Here is a 14916-nt window from a genome sequence, read left to right on the forward strand (position 1 = left end):
GGTGAACCGTCCCCATGGCTGACATCATCATCTTGAATCCTACTGGTTCTTATAAAGTTTATTTTGGTTGTACATTTTTCTTTTGAGGGCCATTTTAGGCCTCAAAATTTCTCTTGTTGAGTTGAGAGGGAGCTTGGATAGAAAGGGGAGGACATATTATGACAGTGATAGTAAATACCTTGAAGAAAGAATGAATGAAATTACTATAGATGGAATTTGCAAACAAAAGAATTGAGGAGTATTGAGACTGTTTTTGGTGTTGTTGAAGAAATGAAAGAAGAAAGCTTCCAACAAGTTATATTTGGATAGCTTGATGATGGTATATGTAGCATCAGAATGATTAAGGACCCCAAAGCTTTGTCTTTACTTGTATATATATTTAAAGGTTTATTACTGATTGGGTTTGTGATTGTGCAGGATCTCTCCATAAAAAGGTTGAATGTTTGAAGCATGCTTGAATTGGTGGATATATATCTGATTTAGTTGATAAAGAGAGATAAAGCATATTGGGGTGACAAGATGCTTAGGAGGACATCTAGTCGGCCTGTGTGTTGATGTCTAGATCCCGAAATATTGAGGTTGGCGTTGGTCATGGAGGTCCGACCTTGGATACGCACCTAGATCCCAGGGTTGGTGTTAGAGCTTAAAAGTCTAATTGTACCTAGAGTGTATAAAGCTTGAGTACACCTTAGACTACCCTAGTCAAGTATCTAATCTATAGCACTGTGTTGTGACTCTTCATAGAGCATATCATTTTGAGATCTTCCATGTACCTCTATATATATGTAATTATCCAAGTCGCCTGACACGAGGATTCAGGACACGTAGGATTCGGGATTCGTGGTGTCGGATTCGGACACGCTGACCCCCGGAACAGGACACGTTATAAATTATTTTATTAAAATATATATATATATATATATATATATATATATATATATATTAAAAATTAGATATTATCATATTTCTTACACAAATTTTAATTAATGATACAAATTTATTGATTTCAAACATAGATCTTCATCTATAGCTATTAGCATGCATAGTACATACAAAAAACTTCAAATAAATGTCAGTGGTACTGGTCACATAAATGATAAATCTATTAAAAATTTAAATCATGATTCATAATTCATAACTGAAAGACAACTTACAACTACAAGATAGTAAGATAAACACACTAACAACTGTAGTTTTCTCATTAAGTCATCAAATCAAAATGTGTTACATAGGTAGTGTTGGTGCAATGCCAATGGCAAATAGAAATAGAAAATATAAAACAATTATAGGTATACAAGCCTCAAGGCATCAATCAGCATCAGAATCAGCATCACTGTCCCCATCATCATGGTCCCCACTGCACTCCTCTGCATCCTCCTCCTCCCCTGTATCCATAGTCGCCTCTGCATCTGCTAGTATGGAGGCTAACCCCTCTAAGTCATCAAATATAACAGGCTCTAGCACTGGATCATTGAGATCCATGGTGTCCAGACCCATATCATCAGGAACAGTGTTACTTGGGAGCAGGAGCGAAAGTGGGGAGCGGGAGCGAAAACGGGAGCAGGAGCGACATATTCAGAAGCTCTTGGTTTGGTGCTCTTGATTAAATACGAGTTCCATACCCTAATACATGACAAAATTCAATGGAAACATTGCAATCCCCCAATCCTAAAATCCTGAAAAACTGATAAGTCTGTTGGATTTTGAATGAAATCTAAAATTCTACTTTCTCCATATGAAATCCAATGAGGCCGGAACCACTCTTAAACATCCTGAGTCATTTCATGGTAATGTTAAAAATTTAAGTAAAAGGATGAAAATGAAGCTGTAGAAATCTTCACGGGATCAACTTATATTATTTCACTAGAAATGAGATGGCCAAGAACTATTCCTGAAGTTTGCGTTATACAACATTTAATGTTACTCTACGCTAGACTAGATTCTTGGCATCTAATAAAAACATTTTCCAATTTTTGCAGGGCTTCTTGAAATGAATCACTATATACAAAAAAGTCAACCATGTAAATTTCGACACATTCTTGGCTAAGATAAAAAAAAATAGCTAGAACTACTCTTCGAAAGGTAGCAAGAGCATTACATAGACCGAAGGGTAGTACTCGATAAGCATACATCCCCCATGGGCATGTGAAAGTTGTTTTATCTAGATCTTTGGGTGCTATCTGTATTTGGTTGTATTTGTTGAACCCATTAAGCAAGGAAAAATGCATTTTACCAACTAACGTTTCCAAAACCTAATCGATGAAGGAGAGAGGTAAATAGTCCTTAAGGTGGCTTTATTAAGTTCTCTATAATCCATGCAAATTCACCACTATCTATTTTTCTTTGGGACTATCACGAGGGGAAAGACCCACTGACTATCTGAGATAGGATAAATGAAGTTGACGCGATTTGTTTTTGCAATTCTTCCTTAAGAACTTCTCTAAGGGCAGGGTTCATTCGTCTTTGTGGCTGCCTAATAGGTCGGGCACCCTCCTGAATGTAAATATGGTGCATATATGTTTCAGGGGAAATTCCCTTCATATCATGGTAGCTTCAGGGAAAAGAACCGATGTGTTTCTACAGCATCTTAATGACCTGATCTTCTTGGCATGCATCTATATGAGAATTTATATATAGAGATTTGCCCAGACTAACCTCAATAAGAGTGGTGTCAGACTCGGTAAACCTATGGCTAATATTGAGGTTTGTAATAATGAGGAGGTTTTTGGGTTAGTTTCCTAGAAAATCTAGGGTAAAGATACGATCTAGTGGCTTTGGGTCTTGTAAGGAATCCAGATTGACAAGAAAGTCATGAACCTAAGTCTCTTTAGTGTATTCTTTGAATTGTACAATTTGGTCAATATATGAGATTGATTGAACATTCTCTTCACCACTATTAATATTATCAATCCATAAAGTTTCTTCAAGTTCTTGAAAGGATTTGTTAGGGGGCTATGAGGTCACTTTCTTTATGGATTCCCCATGTGAAATGAGCATATCTCTAAACCAGAAACCAATGTAGGCATCAATAGTAGCTAGCCATGGTCATACTAAGATCAAGAGATGTTCTCTGTAATGATTTTTAGGTTGTAAGAGCATAAAACCTACGAGATACTCCCAGGAATCTAGTGAGACAATTCAATTGTCCAACACACCCTTAGGCTTTATTTTGGATCTGTCAGCTAATTCTAAGACTGTAGGTGTAGGACGAAGATCAGACAATTGCAAATACTCCATTCTTTCTGCTAAATCCCCCCATTAATTCATGCCCAGGAGTATCCATCATAAGCAAACTGCAATACTCAATTCCCAAATGACAAGACATACCTTTAGGTTCAAGAGGCCCACCTTCAAGCATACGATCATGGAAAATTGGTGAGGGACCACATGGCTAGCTCATGTGGCGGAGAAGTGGAACAATGAGCTAGTTGGTGGCTAGAAAGGGTTGCTGGCTACCGGCTAAGCACCATCTTGGAGAGAAATTTTATCCTAGGGATATCTCCTACAAAATTATGGGTAACATCTGGCGCCATCTAGGACGTGATCTCTCGAAGAAGTGGACGAAGCTACTTGAACAGGAGGTCACAAGAACTCCAATAATCTCTTGGTTACCATAGACCTGTTACCTGCATGTATCGATGACTAAACCCATGGGGCAACATGTTTTTTCATGGTGTCTTACGATCACCCATGCTTAGTGTTAGGGCGTAAAATCAACAAAAAATAAAATATGTTAATCTTAGCTAACCTACCATGATAAATATCACATGACATTAGTTCTAATGAGAAAATCAGCATGCAATGCATCCTACCCTAACATGCATATAGTAAGGGTAATACTAAGTGTAATCATAAAGCCAATGCAACCAACATATCATCATATCACTATACATATGCCTACCAATATGATTACTCATGAAACAAAACCCAAAGTGAATGTGGACATAATCACATGGAGGGTGAAGTGGGTGGGAGGTGGGAAAACATGATCTCCATTTGATGTAAAAGGAATCCCTAATAGAAGAGGGATAGGTCAATCTAGAAGTGTGGGGCTTTCCCTCTAAGTGCACAATGATGGAATGAAAGATCACTCTCAATAACTCTCTATAACAATCATTGCTTGTAATATCATGCTTTGTAAATGTTGCAAGGTCGTGATGAGAGGAGAACGAAGGGTAAGGGACAGAATGAGTGCAACAAATAGGCTGCTCACAGTGATAGTCACAGGACAGGGGAGGTTGTAGAGTGATCATAATCCTAAGGATGAGTCAAAGGATATAAATTATATTTGATGAAGGGTTCTTCCTTGACACCATATTTAGAAGGGGGAAAGGGCTCATGGCCACTTAAGATCATATGAAAAGGCACGAGGGACTTGCTTGAGGAAGACTTGATACGTTGAGCAAGAGAGGAATGCAAAGGGAAGGTTGAGATGTCATATTCAACGGTTTTCCTTCCTCAAAATCATAATCTAAAGGCTCAAGTGATTTGAATATATAATCATGAGGATAGGTAGGAGCGTCATTACTTTCATCATTATAAGCATCAAAGATTGGTTTTTCCTTAAAAGGAGACTGAATTACTTACAATTGTCCCTCTTCATGCAAGCGAAAATAACAATTCTCCTTCCCAAGGGTATCGATGTATATGCAACCGCAAGTAATGCCTGGGATAAAGGGAAAACCAATCTCAGCCTCATCCTCTTTGTCAGTGTCATAAATGGGAGCACAAGCAAATTGAGGCCCAACAATTTCCCATTTCTCCTCTTCAATGCCGAAATAATATCCAATATCATCTTCCAAGGGACTAATGGGATAAACTTCCTCAAAATTCTCAAAATAAGAGTCATCGGGAGTGATATCCTCGAGAAAGGTAAGCTTGGTCTCAATTTCACTTTCCACAAACTCATCCTTCCCAACACCTATGTTTTCAAAGTCATCTTGTTCATCATGCGAACCTAATGAGGACTCATCTTCCTGCTCATCACTAAGATCCTCAAGGTTATCTCCAACTTCTTCATCTTGACTAATGAGACCTTCCCTTCGGAGGGCTTCCTCTAGGCTTTCACAAGAAGCGTCATTAAATTGGAAATTGGGTCCCTTGTACCCTATAAATTTGTGGAGCAACTTGATAAACGATGAAATTATTTCACGCTCACATGAGTCTAGCCAACCTTGGTGCTTGTATTCAATAGAAGCAATAAATAATTCCATGAGGTTGTCTAAAGAACCACACTCACTTCTGAAGCATTCTTCATCAATTTTGCTATGCGGTCCATTGCTATGGATGGATCAACCTTGAATTGTGGCATATTTTGCCTAAACTTCCAATCCAAACCATTTGGGTATTCTTAAACCCATGTGATATGCAAAGCAAGAAACCACTCATGAAACTTTTTAGAAGCCAATGATAATTATATATTGATATCACGGGAGTCATTAGGGTGAACTAATGTTGCCTTAAGAAATGCTTGCTTTACCCTACACTAATTGACTTTGAATTTCAATGAAGAACCAGGGACGCATTCTTCGAATGGAGTTGCCAATAATGTTATGTCAATATGTCGTATGGGGAACAAAACACACATTTCGTGTCCTCGGAAACGGCGCCAAAGTGTTACCGCTCAAACTAGAAGGCATGCTAGAGGGGTTGTTGGGATAGGGTCCCCTAGGATTAAATTTTGTATAAGTTTTGTTAATATTGTAAAGTATCCGCATTTTGAAGAGCGGAGCGCACAGGTCATTAGGAGTCAAAGAGGCTTTAGGAAGGTCAAAGACCCTTAGTTTGTTAAGAGTAAGTTGTTTTGTGACCCTCTCATGGTTCGCGAACCATGGTATTGTAATAGAGAAAGATATAAAAAGGAGTCATAAAGAGTCATGAGAGATATACATATGATCTAAGTAAGAGAACTTTGTTTTCTATACTTAGGTGAAGGGGAAGCCTCCTGCAACTGTGTGCACAAAGACCTCGGTAAGTCTGCAGCTGAGTGCGCAGGCCCATATAACTGTGTGCGCAAGGTTGAAAGAGTCTGTAATTGAAGATCTAAGCATAATAAAGGTTGTTTTGGAGCATTATATGTGTATCTGTGTGTTAGTGTTAATTTCTGAATTTACTATATATTCACTCTGTTTACTGCAATTTATCATGAAACATACTTAATAGATTGGCGAAAGGGGTAGATTTGTTTAATTACATGATGTTATGAACATTTAGAATGATCGACGAAGAGTTAGAATCTGTTATTTGTTAGTTACTGTAACTTCCGGGTTTTAAGGGTTAGGGTTTGCGAAGGTCGGAATAAAACCCTAAGAGTAACAGAAACACATCACATAGTCCTTTGGATGCAGAAACCTGTTTCTAGCATCCCCCAATACTACCTCGGGTGAGACTGCAGCTTGAGCTACGCAGGTTGTTTCCGAAAGGGCCGGTAGGTTAGGGTTTTGTTGGTTAGTGCAGTGAACTCTAAACCTGGGTCCTAGCCCCCCTCAAGCCAACAAATGGTTCCGTTGTCGAGACCGGGATCTATCTGAGGAATGTGTGATGTGGCATAAGTGGATACTGACTAAGAAAGAGATCGAGAAGTTGATAGATCAGAAGTTGCACAAGTTTGCAGCCCAGGAAAATAGGAATCCGCGCCTGTCGAAGGAAGAGTGATTGAATAGATACCTGCAGACAGAAGAACATGAAATTTTCTTTTGCTTTTTTCCGTGTGAGTTTTAAGAATGGTTGGCTGAATTGGCGGATGGTCAAGGTACGTTGAAGTAGGATAACCCTATTTTGCGTACTCTAGAATTAGTGAGGCATCTGGAAGGTTCAGAAAACAAGATCACGAGCGTTATCGACTATTGGATCGATAGCATCTTGGATGGATTCATTACTGAGTTCGCGATTGACACATTTGTCAGTTATAGTGAAGTTGAACGTCGGTTTTTCAAAGGACTAAGAGGTAAGTATCTGAAGTCCCTGAAAACTTGGATTAAAATGCTATTGTGTGAGAAATGGGTTATGCCATTGAATTGATGTTTAGATGAGACTTGACGGGAACTACATGAAGTGGAAAACCATTCAGAAGAGATCTAGATTCAGGTGTTGAGTATAGTCCTTTGTTGGGAGCGTCTGATAATGACGAAAAGGGTAGTAGTCTGAAGACACCTCAAGGTGTGCCACGGAAGGTAAATTAGGGTATTACGGGAATACCACATCCATCCACTCCACCTCCACCTTCACATCCACCTCACAGACCTAACCTACACCTCCACCTCCACCTCCGCTATTCAGTATGGTAAACGCAATGAAGACGCCCATATTCAAGAGTCAGGGGTCAAAAGACCCTGAACAATTTTGGTTCGTAGCAGATACTGTGTGGAAGTCACAGTAGACAATAGATGACGGCCTGAAGAAATTGCAGCTAGTCACAACATTGCAGGATAGAGCGTTGAGCTAGTATATTAAGTATAGTACGGCTCATCCAGTTGCGACATTGAAAGATACAAAGGATGTGTTGAATAATGAATTCAAGAAACCTAAGTCTCAAGCTCAGTCCATAACTGAGGTTAAAGAAATTAAGCAGCAGGTAAATGAGTTTGCATGGGATTTTGATCAAAGGTTGAAATGTCTGCTACAACAGGCTAATCTGTAGATCACGAATGAACAACAAAAGGATTGGTACATTTCTTTGTTGTTACCTCACTTGAGATTACCTTTGTCGCAGCAGAAGATTGGAACGCATGCCGAGCCCATGGAGATTGCTATGGAGTTGGAGGCATCACGTATTTAAGATATGAATCTAGGAGTGCAACAAATTCAGTCAGAGTTGGCTAGCCTGCATATGGAATTGCAGAGTCTCAAAAAGGGAAAAAAATTCCATTGTGAGGCCCGCGAGGAAGTGTGGTGTTTAAAATGTAAAGATCATGGTCACGACAAGGATCATTGCCTGGTGTATCAAAATTATCTAGTTGGGGGAGGTCTTGTCTCCTTGAAGCCAGAGATTACCACTGGGACGAGTACTGGTGTAGTGCCATGGTGCGTTATCTGTCAGATCATAGGAAAACATACGACAAACAACTAACATTTGCTGCAGAAGTTTATGCAGAATCCCCAACAACTGTTTTGCAATTTTTGTAAGTTTTTAGGACATGATGAGCGCAACTGCCGAAGTTATGAATTAATGATGGAGAAGACACCAACATATAGAGTACAGATGGAGGCACGTCCTCAGTAGGATCAAGGTGAAACTGTAGCATGTGGAGGATTCCAGGGACGAGGAAGATGACGAGCGGGAGGAGCTGGAAGAGGTCTCGGCCAGATCATTTGTTATAATTGTGGAAAGCCAAGCCACTTTGCGTGGGATTGTCAAAATCCAACACAACCCTCGTGTCAGTATTGCCGACAGTTTGATCATGTCATAGAAGATTGTCCTGTGCTCATCGTAAAAATGCAAGAAAAGAAGACCCAGACCCAACAACCTACTCAAAACATCCAGATGATGAGATCAGAACTGCACGAAGATGGACATTGTGTTAATATTGTTATGCAAAGCGGTATAGCTACCAGGGAGGATAAAGGGAAACAACCAGAGGAAGATGTATGGGTATGCAAGGCTGCTAACAAGGCATTTGGGTTTCATGTGAATAAAGCAAAGGAAACTTTTATGGAGGCGAAAAGGAGCTTTCTTGAAGAAATTAGTACTGCGCAGGAAGCAGATCCATCATTGCTAACATCTTTCTTACAGACCTGCATGAAGCTCCTGAGGGACCAAAAAGCAATAGAGGGATTGGAAGAGATGAAAGATAACTGCACTGGCAAGGGTAAGCCACTGCCTGAACAACGCGCAGTAGACAAAGTATACAAGGTTAAGAAAAGGACTGGTCACCAGATGAGATTGACTGCCAAGATCAGAGAATTCGAAATGGACCAGGTGATCCTTGATTTGGGATTTGATGCCACGGTTTTGTCGATAACAACCTGGGAAAGAATGGGAAAATTAACACTACAGTCGTCCCCGATCCAGTTGCGAATGGTGAACTAGCAAAAGATTATTCCTATGGGGTGCCTACATGGAGTAACCGTGGATATTAAAGGGGCGCGCGCCATAGCTAATTTTGAAGTAATTGAAATTGTGGACGACAATAATCAATACTCGGCATTTGATATGAACATGGTCATCAACCTAAAGAAGCACAGAATGACATTTGAAAAGAAGGAACTACAGGTTATTGTTCCATTGATCCAGCCAAGGGTGCGCGATATACTGAACCAATCCAAGATTATTATGAGGAAGATGATATTGAGCAAATCTATAAGCTTATTGTGCGGGATGAAGATTGAATCAACCCTACGGCCAATGGGCGCATTACTTGGGAGAAGGACAACTCTTGTAATTTGGACTCATATGAGGAGCTTAAGCACTACTAGAATAGACTACATGAGGTATCGACACTGCGATACAACAAGCTCACGAAGTCGCTCCAATGTATATCCACTGAGGTACGCAACTTACCGTATTATGATGGTTTAGAAGATGTAAATTTATTTTTGGATAAACTTGAAAGGAATGTACTGGAGGAACATTGGTTCCAGGCATTAGACATTGTGCGGAGAGCTACGCCTACCAAATGGTGGGGCACACATAAGCACAGCTTTGTAGACTGGAAGGAATATCAACGGATGATGAAGTTGCGGTTTAGGTATGCCAATACTCGCATTGTAGGGAAGTATACAAGAAAGAATGATCCACGTGATCATCTGGCTCGATGGACAAAGGCATGGGGAGAGGAACCACAGACAGAGTGGTTGCATATATTCTGCCATACTTATGATACTATTCCAATGAACTAGTATCTAGAAATAGAGCTGCGAAATGGAACCGCAAAGTGGGATGTTATGAAGGAAACTTTTTTGTTAACTTTTAGTTTTGAGGATGGATTTGAGTGTATTGATGAAGCATTGCAAGAGATTACGGCTACAATATTTAGAATGCCCAAAGAACCTACTGCATGGGTACAACCTGACTGGAGTACACAGCTGCGCCATGCGCTGGAATGCTACAATGTGACCATGGAGGAAGGTGAGGAAGATCCTAGGAATAACAGTATTCCTGAGTCAGAAGGATTGCGTGAAGTTGTGGGGCCTAAGGTAGAGGTTTCTGACATCACAAAGCCCTTGAAAACTAAGCAAGTGAATACTGGATCGGACATGCAGCTGAAGCTCGCAAGTATAGGTGATTACTGGATGAGGACACAGTGGACAAAGTCGCGGAGTTATTGCGGGAGTATCAAGACTTGTTTCCCACAAAGTTCTCTGATATGAAGGGAATAGTAGGTGATATGGGTGTCATGAAGATAACTCTAAAGCCAGATGTGAAGCTAGTGAAGCAACGCCCATATCGATTGAATCCTAAGTACAACGAAAAAGTGCGCGAGGAATTAGATAAGATGCTTGCAACCGGGATTATTGAGCCTGTCAAGGAATCGAACTTGGTTAGTCCTATACTGGTTCAGGAGAAGAAGACAAAGGGCAAAATTCGTATCTGCATAGAATTAAAAAAGTTGAATGATGCATGTGTCCATGATCCATTCCCTACGTAATTCACAGGTGAAGTATTGGAGAATGTTGGAGGTCAGGAAGCCTATTCTTTTACCAATGGATTCTCAGGGTATCATCAGATCAAAATCGCGTTAGAGGATTGGAGTAAGACTACCTTTGCGATAGAATGGGGTTGTTTTCAGTATACATTTATGCCATTTGGACTTAAGAATGCCCCTGCAATCTTTTCTAATGTGGTAGTCACAGCTTTCAAAGAATTTATTCATAACTTTTTGGAGGTTTATTTTGATGATTGGACAGTGTTAGGGTTAGTAAAGAAGCATGTTTCCAGTCTTCGCCTAATGTTGGATACTTTTCGAAAGTATCAGATATCCCTTAATCTAAAGAAGTGCATACTTTGTGTACCTTACAGGATACTCTTGAACCATGTTGTTTGTAAGCAGGGGTTAATCATACACCCTCCCAAAATTGCGGTAATTATCAGTTTGGAGCCTCCGAGGAATGTCAAACAACTGCGCACGACATTGGGCCATATAGGATATTATAGGAAGTTCATAAATGCATATGCGCAGATCGCTGCGCCTATGGAAAGATTACTGAAGAAGGATGCGAAGTTTTGCTGGGATGATGAATGCCAAAAGAGTTTTGATGTATTGAAGGAAAAAATGGCTACAACGCCTATCTAGTGTTGCCCAAGTGGGAGAAGCAATTCCACGTACATGTATATGCATCCTTCCTAGCATTAGAAGTTGTGCTAACCCAACCAGGCGGAGGTGATATTAACCATCCGATAGCATTTGCGAGCAGGAAGTTATCTAAGGCATAAAAGAATTATTCAACTATGAAGCGTAAAGGATTGGCAATGGTGTATGCGGCCCAGAAGTTCAGGCACTATTTCTTGGTGCACACTTCAAAATGTATACAAACCATTCCACTTTGAAATACCTGGTCAACAAGCCTGTGTTGGGGGGGGGGGGAATTTGTAGATGGTTGCTTCTCTTTCAATAATATGATTTTGAGGTAGTTGTGAAGCCAGGGTGTTTAAATGCTGGACTAGATCACCTCTCGCGGATTGAGAATGGTGACGAGCATACAAATCTGGATGAAGGATTGTCTGATGTGTAACTCTTTGTTGTGCACATCGGAGACGAACCTTTTGCAGACATAATCCAATTCCTGTTTACAAGTACAGCTCCCGAAGGGTATACAACGCAGCAGAAGAAAGAATTGGTGGTCAGGGAAGCTGATTTTTCTATTATTGCAGGGAACTTATATAAAATGGGATCGGATGAAGTACTGCTTAGGTATGTCCCAGATTATGAAGGACAAAGTATCCTCACTGAAGCACATGGAGGAGTTGCAGGAGAACATTATGCAGTAAGAGAAATTGCGCAGAAGGTCCAATGAGTAGGACTATGGTGTCCAACTGTGCATAAGGATTCCAAGGATTACTGCAAGACATGCGATGTCTGTCAGAGAACTGGGAGGCCATCACGAAGGGATGAATTCTCTCTGAACCCGCAAGTGTTATTACGGGCATTTAATAAGTGGGCAATAAACTTCGTGGCACCAATTTAGTCGCTAGGAAAGAAGACAGGTGCAAGATACATCATCACAGTGACCGAATACCTAACCAAGTGGGCTGAGGCGCAGCCCGTGAAGGATTGTAGCGTGACCACAGTTGCGAATTTCATTTTTTAATACATTTTGTCTCGGTTTGGCTGCACTAAAATTTTGATGAGCGATAGGGGTTCACACTTCTTGAACGAAACATTGTTGCCTTGCTTGAAGAGTTCTATATGTATCATTGGAAAAGTACATTGTATCATCCTCAAGCGAATGGAACATTGGAAGTTGTTAATAAAAGTATGGAGAATGCTTTAACAAATATTTGTAATGCAAATCGAAATGATTGGGATGTGCGCACACCAGTTGTTCTATGGAATTATAGAACTACCTGTAAAAAGTTGACTGGACAGACACTGTTTAGATTGGTTTATGGACAAGAGGTCGTAATACCAATGGAGTACATAGTGGCAAGTTTGTTGATTACTATAGTAATAGATATGGCTGATAAGGATACCATGGAAGAACGCCTCGCACAGATAGTTGAGTTGGAGGAAGATCGCTTCTTGGTTGGTTTTCATCAACAGGTGCAGAAGCCTCACGAAAAGGCGTGGCTTGATTGCCATATTAAATAGCGCACCTTTAAAATTGGGGATTTAGTGGTATTGTATGACAACAAGTTCACGAAGTTTCAAGCGAAGTTCCAGATGAATTGGTTGGGGCCATATATTGTCAAGGAGATTACGGATGGAGCTGCAGTTTAGCTCGCGAAGCTAAACGGGGAGTTGTTTCCAGGAAAGGTCAAAGGGAGCCGGTTAAAGTTGTACAGGGGTGATCCTGCCCCTGCGCAATGACTATATGAGTACAGGAGAGTCTGAGTACTCCAGGTAGTTGTAAGGAAGTGTGGGACAATAAACTACATTGCCAGAAGGATAGTTTGCCGAAGTGAATGGGTTGCGCAACGAATCGAGCAAAGGCGCAGAAGAGAGCTATGCTAACATGGTGGGTCCCGTGCAGCCTAGCCAAAAAGTGATCATTGGAAGCAATGTAGATGATTGGATGGTGATTTTTTTGTTGAAGGGAGCGGAGGGAGAGCATTTAAGGAACATATCTTTGGAAATATCCGCAAAGCATGCATTAATGACAGGGATCTAGAGGGAATGGATCAATTTGAATTCAAATTAGGCTATAAATACAGCATCCCGCTCCACATTCGAACACTTTGCTTCCTGAGAAATTGCCTTGAGCTTTGCGCTTTCTCTTGCACCAAGAGAATTGTTGCATGTCTGCAGAGGATTGGAAAAGATTGGAAAATACTTCGAGAGAAGATTTTGTAGCAAGGATTCGAGAATTTAACTGATTGGCAATGCGAAATATTCCTGGAGAGAATGACGATAACCCGACCTGATCCAACCCAACCTGTACCTACAACTTTGCCTACCACAACACCTAGGTCGTCAAGACCTAAACCATCTGCGAAGGAATATAGCCGAGATAGCAGCAACGAAAGAAAAGAAGAAGGAAGCACAAAAGGCTTCTGTGAAGGAAAAGGCCACGGCCAAAGATAAGGCCACACAAAAAAAAGAAACTGCTACAAAGGAAAGGAAAGCACTGAAGGAGAAGGTCTCTGCCAAAGAGACAGAAGCGCCAAAGGAGAAAGTTGCCACCACGTCACAGACCACTATTAACATCGACGAATCTGAGACAAAATGCACCAATGTAGAGGTCGAGACAGAGGGTGAAGAGGAGGGGTGCAGACTTGGAGTCCCCCTTCATTATTAAGAAGAGGCAGAAGCGGAGTTCCACGGGACCTCGCAAGAAGCAAAAATCCAAGTCTGCAAGCATGACACCAATGGTCCTCACGGATGGGGATCTGGACGAGATCAGCAATGTGGTCTGTGATGCCAAGGAAACAATTTAGAGCCACATCGAGGACTAGTACCATCAAACACTAGACAAGGTGCAGCAAGGCCTGAGGGAATTGCAGGTCCAAACAGGGGTTATTCAAGCAAGCGTTGGACAAGCGAGCCTGAAGCAAGCGAGCGGGTCAAACTTAGAAGCAAAGATCACCACAGACCTCCGCTTTGTGCAGTTACCAGAGGGATCACTGCATGTTGAGACTTTAGAAGACAGGGTGCGCCTATTGCATTGGAAGAATTTGAGTCTGAACCTCGCAGCACTCCCTATTAAGGCACTGCAAGAGCTGCATCAAGGAGTATCATATGAGCTCAGAGTTCGAGAACAACGAGCACTACTGGTGATCAACAAAGCAAATACCAACAACCAACAGATGTTCGAGGAAAAGGCACAGGAACCCAAGGAACGAGAAGAGGTTGTTGCGCGTAGTCAGCAGCTGGAAGCACCAATACACAAGTATGTCATGAGCTTCCCGAGCTCCAGATTCTAGCAGAGGCGGCCTCCATAGAGAAGATCCAGAAGTTAACTGCCACAGTGAAAGAGTCAAAGGAGGAGATTGGCAAGGATCGTTTTGAGCTACAGCTGCAGATATCAGAGCTTCAACTTAAGCTGCAGCCAACCACTCCTCCAGAAATCAGTGAGCAGTGAGTGGCTGTTATTAAGGAGAACATGACTACTCTAGGAGTTGCAGTCAAGGATTCCAGCTAGTTGTTCAAACAGACCATGGAGATGTGGACCTCACTACAGGAGGACCCACACTAGCAAAAGAATGAAATAGACATCCGGGAAAAACAAAGGCAATTCAACGAGATCAAAGCTACCATGCGAAAAAGTTTATCCAGACTGAGATTGATGCACTGCGTCAGAAGGCATCCATCATATCCTCAA

This window comes from Pinus tabuliformis, chromosome 1_1 (assembly GCF_031772625.1).
Source record: "Pinus tabuliformis cultivar Carrire ecotype Pingquan chromosome 1_1, CPIR1, whole genome shotgun sequence".
Lineage (NCBI taxonomy): Eukaryota > Viridiplantae > Streptophyta > Pinopsida > Pinales > Pinaceae > Pinus > Pinus tabuliformis.